General features: G+C 29.7%; 1 non-coding gene across 1 annotated transcript; it reads left to right on the top strand.

Annotated features, from left to right (window-relative positions):
• The first annotated feature begins 2,263 nt into the window (after positions 1–2,263).
• Positions 2,264–2,336, top strand: Trnak-cuu (transfer RNA lysine (anticodon CUU)). The gene has a single exon. It is a non-coding gene; the product is annotated as a tRNA-Lys (tRNA).
• The last annotated feature ends 7,331 nt before the right edge of the window (positions 2,337–9,667 follow it).

Genomic DNA, 9,667 nt, shown 5'->3' with positions numbered 1-9,667 from the left:
AAATCGATTATTACCTTTATCAATATTAATATTCATCTCACTAATGAAACTATGTGGATAAGTTGTATTGTAGACAATAGTTGAACGTATCAAATTGAAATTGTTCGAGGTTGCTGGAAAAATAATAATCGTTTGATCAAGAATTTCGTTAAAAGTTGTTTACGTCTGTATGCATATCTGAATTAAAGAATAAATGGATACCAAGTAGAAACAGTCTATTTTGAGGACATCAAAAAATCACTTACATATACATATACATATACATATTACATATACATACATATACCTTTAAGACTTAAGGCTGCATTTATTGTACATTTATTTATAATATCGTACTATTATCTTAATAAAAAAATAAACCTAAAGAAAATAGGGAATTTTTATAAAATTTGTCTTCTTAAGAAACTATATTCCTCTGTGTTTCAAAGTTCATACAAATGCGAAGGATTAATATTTTAAAACTAAAATAGTATTCCTTACATATAACAGCTTTATTTAGAAAACTGTACGATATAAGGCTTCTGGTAGTTATTTAATAATTTTAATTACTTTGCTTGCTAAAAATATTCTTCTTGAGTAATCTGAAAATGATTCAAGTTTGTATTTAAAACGCCTTGGTCAAGTTTGATATTATTCTTATTTGTTAGTTGTTCTATCCGCACATAAACTAGTATGAGGACTAAAGGAGGATTTAAAATCAAGTTTTTTTTTTATTACTGAGTAGCAGTTTTTGTATCTAAAATGAAAGTATTGAAGTTAATCCGTAAAAACTTATAATATGTACTCCAAAATGTTTCCATTTTCATTCCTTAATCCCACACATATATAGTTCTTGTTTGGATAAATAAAAGAGATATTTTAGATATTCAATTAATTAAATAAACATTGTAATCTTTCATGTGTATAAAATTTCATATTTACATAGTTCAATATAAAGGTAAATAATGTAACCAATTTTGTGTGAATCTTAACCTGAAAGCAATACTTGTTTCCATATTTCTACAGCAAAGTCTGCCTTACTTAAAATATTAAAATTTACTGTATAAATGTCAACCCTACCATTAAATGTCGTCTGTCTCATTCAAATCTACTTATTTAAGATGTGAACTAAAGCTAAAGATTCATGAAACATGGACAGAAATGTTTTACTTCTTGTTTCGTGCTTTACTTATTCAACTTTTATAAATTAAATTCAAGTAAATATAATATTCGACATACATTTGGAACTAGTAAACAGTGAAGAACCCATTCTACTCATGAAAATTCTCGTCCAATGCAAACACGAAGCTTCAAAATGCCAGTAACTGAATACGACGCTGTCATGTCTAGTTATATCTAAGTTGGCAAACTTGTACAATTTGTTTATGTTAAACCATCCTCCAACGACACTGTCTTTTGTTACGCATCTTTTAAAACTTTAAAAAAGAGTATTTCGAACATATAACGTCATCCTGGTTGATAATTAACCTTGAGGTATTGAAATGTATGGAGATGTAATAGATAGTTGCTTTATCCGTGCGCTTCGAAGGATTAGGAAGTGAAAGAAAGCTATTCGGTTATTAAAATCGAATATGGAAAATACTCAGCTGAATTACTTTGATTGATGGCATTTGTTTCATCACTCTGTCCGGAACGCAGCCGTTTTTAGTTCAATCATCAGCAAAATCGTCTTTTTCGGGTAATTTCAAATAGGAAACAGAAAAAAACATAGGTAATTTTTTCGCTAACCTCAAAATGTTAACAGTGCATTATGAAAACGCTGCTAATCAGAAATGTGAACATTAATGACGACTTGTATGACCTCAAACTATTTGGTCTAATTTTGTAACGATAAGATCGTATCTCCGCAGTACGATGAAAATAGGTGTTCATCACACGGAGCGAAAGTATGTTTTTCGTATTTCCAAACCCGATTGCGTACCAAAAAGAGCCAATTTCGCCCCTAGTGATGAAAACTACTATAGTACGATAAGCTGTATGGTAGAATGAAATGACAACCCAACTTCAAGTGTAATCTAACAAAGTAGATTATGGATAAAGATAATATACGCTAAAAGTATGTTTTTATTTCGTCGATATGTCATCCAATTCCTGAGTGTCTGCCGATTTCATATTTTAAGACTAATGTACAACACATATATTGACATATTGTATAGCCTCCTCTTTGGTATAATACAATGGTAAGGTTATCTATTGTTGGACCCAATTCAGATTCCGTAAGTTATCAAACGTCTTTAAGGAAGTTTAATCCAATGAAGTGCAAGCCCGGCTAGCTCAGTCGGTAGAGCATGAGACTCTTAATCTCAGGGTCGTGGGTTCGAGCCCCACGTTGGGCGGAAATATTTTGTTATACTAATGTATTAATTACCACTGTATTGATTACCATCTAGTGCTGATAACGAACTTATGGCGCTTTTTATTAATCTGAATGTAAATGTTTCAGACCTGTAGAAAACTTTTTGTAAAAACCAACCTATTTGATATTGGATTTATATGGAAAGCATAATGTATAATGTATGTGTATCCTCATAACTCAATATGAGGATACTTGTTGCTCTCTTAAAAAAATTATGATGTTTAAATAGACGTAATAATCAGATAATATACTTTTTGTGGTTAATATTTCAACGAATTAAAATCACATAAAAATATTGTTGTTCATAGAATATTTTAACTAGACTACAGTTACTTCAGATGATAAAAACTGTTTCACATCTTGAATTTATTTATGAAGTGTTTCGAGAAGTAAATTAAATTGGTGTAAGTGGAGTTAATCGTGAATGGTTATTGGTTATCAAAATCAAGAATGAATTCCTATTCAAATAAGCTTATCATCGATGTAAAAACTCCTTAAAATCGTGTTCTACAAAGATATTTCTAAGGTAACTGAGTTAAAGGTGTTTGCTTTATATATCAACACTAGCAGTGTACCCGTCCTTCGTACGGGGTTGGCGTATAAGTATACAATTCTTATTGCAGTTATACTCGTGCTTTGCGTTTGAAATGGGAGAGGACACGGTTTATGAAAATTTGGTTTTTTTATTTACGGTATATTATAGTATAGCACATCTACCATAGCTATAATAGTCTACCACTGCACCTAAACAACAGCAAAAAGTAAATTTCTCATTATGTATCACAGATTTTTGTTGCTGCTTGGTTCAAATTAGCTATTGCCATAAATGCAAAAAAATAATAGTGCTGCACCCTGTTGGTAAACCTTATAACTTGTTAATGCTATTGAATATAATAGAACCAATTCTTTAATTCCTTTTTTAAATATGAATACTCATAATTTGTTTAAAGTAAAAGATTTGGACCTAATTGTTTTTTAAAGAGAAATTTGATTGAAGTTAAGGCAACGGTTCCCATATCTAAACACCTAAATAATATTGTACCAGTACTCAGTATATATAAGAATACACATTATGAAATATTTAATTATATGTTGTATTATTTTATTTAATTGTTTTCAATTATAGTGAGCTTTTAGAATGTTGGCCTTACAGTAAAACTAGTCAGCAGTGTTTTCTAGTTGAAACTTGCTCTAAAGATGTATAATGCAATCTATTTGTAAAAATATTTATGAAAATTTAATTTTAAAATATATAAAAATTACTACCATCAATACATTTTTCTAATCAATAAATATCTTTGTGTATTAGTTCCCAATGAATAATTCCTAAGTAGTTGAAACTGTATACATAAAGTTTGAATTTAATTAAAAAATCTTCAGCTAACAAAGAAAAACTTTGAAGATCCTTTGAAACAATAATACGCTATTCACTGACAACTCGAAATAACACAGATTCAGATTAAAGTAAGCGTGAAAATATAATCCAAAGATCGCTAAACTGTTTGTGTCAACAGATCTGAGAGTAGAATAGAACTTTCAGTGGAACTTCAAACTCAGTTTGTCTTTCTTCCAAACAAGTACTTGAGGGGAAATATTTTTTCTTAATTACCTCACCTTAAATTTATTCAAAGGTATTCTTGAAGTGTATTCTTTAAATGTGTAGTAGGATAATGTTTTGTGAGCTTTATGTATTATTTTTTTTACTAAAACTACATAATAATTAAAGAACATATAATTGAACTGTTAGGGACTGTTGCCTTAACTAAACCTCTACAATTGGTATGTATTTTTATTCAAGACTGGAACAATCGACAACCAGGCTTATTGACCAGGTTCAGATTATAATCTTTTGCAATTTGTCTATAACACATGTTACATAAAGTCTTAATCATTAAACATTTTATACAGAGTATAAAAATTTTAACAATAACAACAGTATTCTTGTTTGTTAACTGCCAAATTAAATAGTGACTAAATAGATTTAACTTAATTAAATCACTGATTCGAGTTAATCAAATCACAATGTAGGTAAAATTCAATTTTATTAATTAAAAAAAGATTTCTTTAATGTATAAGTTACATTACAGCCCAAATATATGCACTAACCTGCGTTTTAAGCTAATAATATTGCAGAGTATCCAAATTCAATTTGCTGGATACAAATCTCTGACGGAATAGTTGGAAGCCATCCATCGCTTTAATTTAATCTACTTTATTTCATGACAGTTACTTTTACAATTGGCTTACGGTACGTTTACTTGACTGATTTGTCAACTAAATAAACTATGTTGAATTTCAAAATGTTTCAGTTCAGGTATCAGTTAAATTCCTCTTCTATACCTCCATATTAAAGATAAGTATAAGATTTCTGCAGGATGAACTCACATCCTTGTAAATCTTAATGTTAAGACCAGGTTATATATTATTGTATATACAGTTTTTCTTCTAACTATTTACGTATTTAGCACAGATCATAACTAGCTTCTAGGTCGTCTTAAACTCGTAACATTTCCCTTATAACCATGGTTCAGTTCAGGACGTGATTTCTAGTCGTATCTATTGCATGTGTAAGGTCAACTTAAGCTGCATTGTTGCCAAGTTTCCAGACATCCAAGATGTTTAAACTTTGACACTTCACCGGAAGTACAACTGTGCAACTCTGTCTAAGTAGAAACCATTTGTGTCATGAAATGATACGACTCCATCAAACTACTTACCAAACGTTTGAAATCACCTGTGTGATAATCTATTCCGTAAAAGTTTAATAGTAAAAAAATCATAATTAATTCCCAAGTTATTTTATTTCTGAAATAAGCCCTTAACAATGAGTCAGGGTATGGTAAAATTCAGTTGTTGGTTGGTTGTATTTAGGTGTAGTTTAAGTTTTAAAATAAATTGTCTAGACAACATACGGTCTACTGTGTTTTAAAGAATACAATTAAATTATGCTGTTTTACTATAGCGACCTTTACACTATATTTCACATTACCTTGCTTAACACATTTACTAGAAATTATGTATTTTCCCAATGTTAAATTCAATTATAGGTTCAGCCACTAAATTAAAGTAGAACGCATGATTTTATTTGTGGTTAGTTATTGAATTCTCGACCGAAATAAAAAGCTAAAGCTGCTAATATTATTATTATTTTTTACTGCGACTTGCTGGTAGTTATAATTTGACCTACGCTGCAGCCTGTGTTATTGATTATGTAAAAAATACAACAACAAATTTATAATTTTAAAATTCTTTTTGGTTATGATAAAAAGTAAAGTAACTTCCTTTCCGTAGGAGACTGGTAGATTCTATCTCGACATCTTTAATCACAATTCCATCATAGACTGAATCAATATCATCTCTTTGGGGACAATGTTTCTAAGAAATTAGTTTTTGGATTAGATGAAGTATAATAAGTGTTTTCAATATCTGTCTCAATCTCTATAGAGCGATAAATTGGGTAAGGAAAATGTTTGAAGTTGGCTTTGTTCAGATTCTGATTTCCTCGAATATATTTATATTACATTCAATTTTTCACGTTATTAAACACATATTTTATTTAGACAGAAAATATTCTATCTATTCCCATAATTTAAACTCCAAGCGAGATCGTTTCCCGACCCATATGTCATTTTGGCATTGGGCTGTGTATTTATGATGGTATCTAACAAAAATAGATAGTAACAAGACCAGGGCTTGGACCGTTCCCTTTCAAAACGTTAATATGTCACAGACGCAGAAACAAACAATAATGATAATAACAAAATAATAAAGGGTAATAAATAAATAATCTAAAGTAGTATTTAAATGTTTACAATTTGATACAAAGCATCCTATTGAATATTTATCTGTTAAACGGACTAATAAATTACACAAACTAAACCGAAAGCGTAGCTAGAACCTTTGAAAATATAAATTAGATATTATCTCTGTCAAATATAAATTACCTTTATCAAGTGCTGAGGAAATGAAAGTTGGATGTATTTTACATTCAAGTGAAAGGATTACAATAAATCGTTTACAGTTCATTCGATATCAAATTTAATTTATATTATAAGTCTGGCATGTTTTATTAACCAATTAATTACAATTTTCTGGAGAATACTACCTTACTCGTTATTTTAATACAATTGACAATATCGAATGATTGGAGAAGGACGTATTTAATTTTTAAAAGTAAGCAGTTTGCTCTTGAGTAAATCATTTATTTAATTTCCCATTTAAATATGAAGTGGTACTTTTTAAGAATGGGCAATTACCATAAAAACAATGCGTTTGAAAGAACAGTTTTAATTTTTATTCTTAAAAGTATAGTATACAATATTATGTAATTAAGTATTGTCTAGATAGATTTATTTTTCTTACCAGCTTTTTTTGGTGACGTTAGGTTTATCATGTTTCAAGTATAGTTGAGTTCATTTTTAAAACGCTACACATTTCATGACAGTTTAGGATTAGGAATCTAATATCAACTTTAGGTGGAAAGGAACCTACAACTAACCAAGTAGGCTATGTATGGTTGGATCCATACTTCATAAGAACATTAGTAAGCTCAGCGATGCCGGTACACGACGACAGATGAGAAAGATTAAATGTTTCAAAGCAGTTAAATGTAAATAAACAACTAAATCGCGGAAAAACGTAAAATTATATTGATAAAACTTGACCATCTGTAGCATGTTCGAGTTATTGGATTTTTATTCGACGAATTTATTATACAGTAAATGTATCCCAAAGTGAAAATGTTAAAATCCCTGTTTTTAATGTAGAAACCCCGATTTTGCCCGTACACGTGTTTTCTAAAATTGTATATGTTTTAGATTGAAGAGAAAATGTGAGGATGTAATTTTACTAATTTTAAGACTACCTTCACATCTCACATCCTAAACCACAAACGTTAATTGGTCGTAACCCTCTTAAGAGGATTCGGTACAATAATCTTAGTATGAACAATGAACATGACCACCTGCTTATGTGTCGAGATTTAGAATTAATTTCGAAGGATAATCTTACCACAAGCCTCCTTATATAAACCGCCACAGGACTGTAACTTGGCTCTTTTGTAGATTAACAAGTTGGTTGTAAAATCTTCAGACATGAACGAAAATGTATTGTAATGAATTATTTTAATAGTAGGAATAGGATCGACATGTGTTTGTAGTAATGGAAAATAAATTGAATATCAAAATGAAATCACCCTATGGTAAATTTAATGTTATAGCCCATTAGAATTAAATCATTATGAAACTAAAAGTGAAATAAAAATTAATTGGAAATACAGTGACGAATATCCTAATGACACAGTGTGTCTGACAATAAAATAAAAATTCCTAACTTTGTTTTTTATAAAAAAAATATTTACGTTGTTTAGAAAATATTTAGTAAAAATATTCATTTATCATTTAGCTCACCTAAGACTCCTATGACTACGCATCTATTCGATCTTACAATGGTTTCATACTGCACACATAATCAGAGAATGTACCATACCCAACATCAATAAACTGTTTACATTTGTAGGGCGTTTGATCAAGGAAAGTTGCTGTAAATACAATATAATTAGTATTTATACAAACTTCTTGTTGATGTTATTCAAATACTTCTTTATTGTTGCAATGTAGATGTCTATTTGCAAAAAGTAACCTAAACCACGTATTACGACGTTTAAATAAGGCTGATCAATATACATTTAGTTCATAGTAAATATGTTATTAACTATAAATTTCACAATATTATTGTTTAACCTTTTAATGTTCTTGGTATAATGTCCGTGTACGTTCAACTAATTTATTATTAGTTTTGACAATCTTTAAATGATTTGGCAGGACGTTTTTATGGAGCCTGAAGTTGAACTAGTTGGCTTAGTTGAACTAGTTGCCCTGAAGTGACGTTTCTTATTGCATCAATTCACCTACACTCACAAAATTTATTCTGTATTTAAATACTATTAGTGGATAACATTTATTATAGCTATTAAAAAAGTAATGAAGTTAGATCTACCCTCAATTCTCTAAATTTTAAGAACTAAAAATCCACGAACTTACATAAATTGTATAGAGATACAAACAAAAATAAAAAATGTAAACACACGTAAAGACTAAGTCACACAACAACTGTGTTATTCTTGAACCACAAAAGGTACAGTCATAAACCTGATATTTTATAATTCACTTGGTCGCCTTTGGTCGCAGTCCTGGGACAAAAACAAGAGGACTCTAGTCCGATTCTATTGTAGAGTAACATTAAAACTTCTTTGAAGATAAAAGGATTATTATTTTCACAAAAGTATATTTTCTTTATGTGTCAGTGTATTTTTTACACACAACCATTACGATATGATTTAATAAGTTTCAAATACATCTATGATGTGTGTGGTGTCAATGGAAATGAACACCTCGATACCAAGTAAGGTTTCTATTATTGTTGTAACAAGTCAGAAATGAATACATTATTGAATAGTCAACATATACCTCAAAGGAAGGTTTATCTACATAAATATCACAGCTTTGATACCGCAATCACTGGAAGCTTTGCAGCTGTAATTGCCAATCTGTGGTGCTTCCTTTGTGGTGGACCAGGCAAAGGAATTAATTACCTCAGTCTAGAATGGTAATTAATAGAAATTGTTCTTTCATATTTTTATTTTAGATATTTCTGAAATGGTGAAAGAGATGTTTTTTTATTAACAGAATATTTTAATTGATTTTAAAAGGATATTCTGTAAAGAAATATAATATTTATTAAAAAAATATACAGTACAACTAGTTGCCCGTAAACCTATATCATACCATTTTTAAGGTATATCAGCTGTTTGGACTTTTCTGAGGTTTGACCCTCGATCCATAAATATTTTAGGTGTGTTGGACCAACTTTCCTTAAAATGTTTTGTGATTCCTTTTACAAAATGACAGTGGTGTAGACATAATAAGAAAAATAAAGAAACATTTAGACGACTTCAACTCACATAGGTGCATTATGTGAAACAAAATAAACAAAATTCTTTATACTCACTAATACATCTCCATACCCATAGGTTTACAAAATGCATTTATACGAAAGGCAAAACACATCTGGATCCATTCCAAAGTTACTATAAACTACTTAAATTATTTCTTCCAGTTAGTCTATAAAACTTAATAATCCAATTAATAACTTGATAATTTATAAGAGTATATCCAATCTCACAGCCACAATTGCAGCTTATATTGTTATGACCATTTACAATAATATAAACACAGATACATTGGGAGTCGGCGACCTGTAAATGTGGGTTACTAGAGTTGGCGCTTGGACAGTGCTATTGTGGGACGGGGA

The sequence above is a fragment of the Macrosteles quadrilineatus genome, unplaced genomic scaffold, assembly GCF_028750875.1.
Source record: "Macrosteles quadrilineatus isolate MER2022 unplaced genomic scaffold, UCM_ALF_1.0 Scaffold_4__1_contigs__length_99947679, whole genome shotgun sequence".
Lineage (NCBI taxonomy): Eukaryota > Metazoa > Arthropoda > Insecta > Hemiptera > Cicadellidae > Macrosteles > Macrosteles quadrilineatus.
The sequence above is the reverse complement of the archived record's forward strand: the minus strand, read 5'-3'. Positions and strand labels throughout refer to the sequence as shown.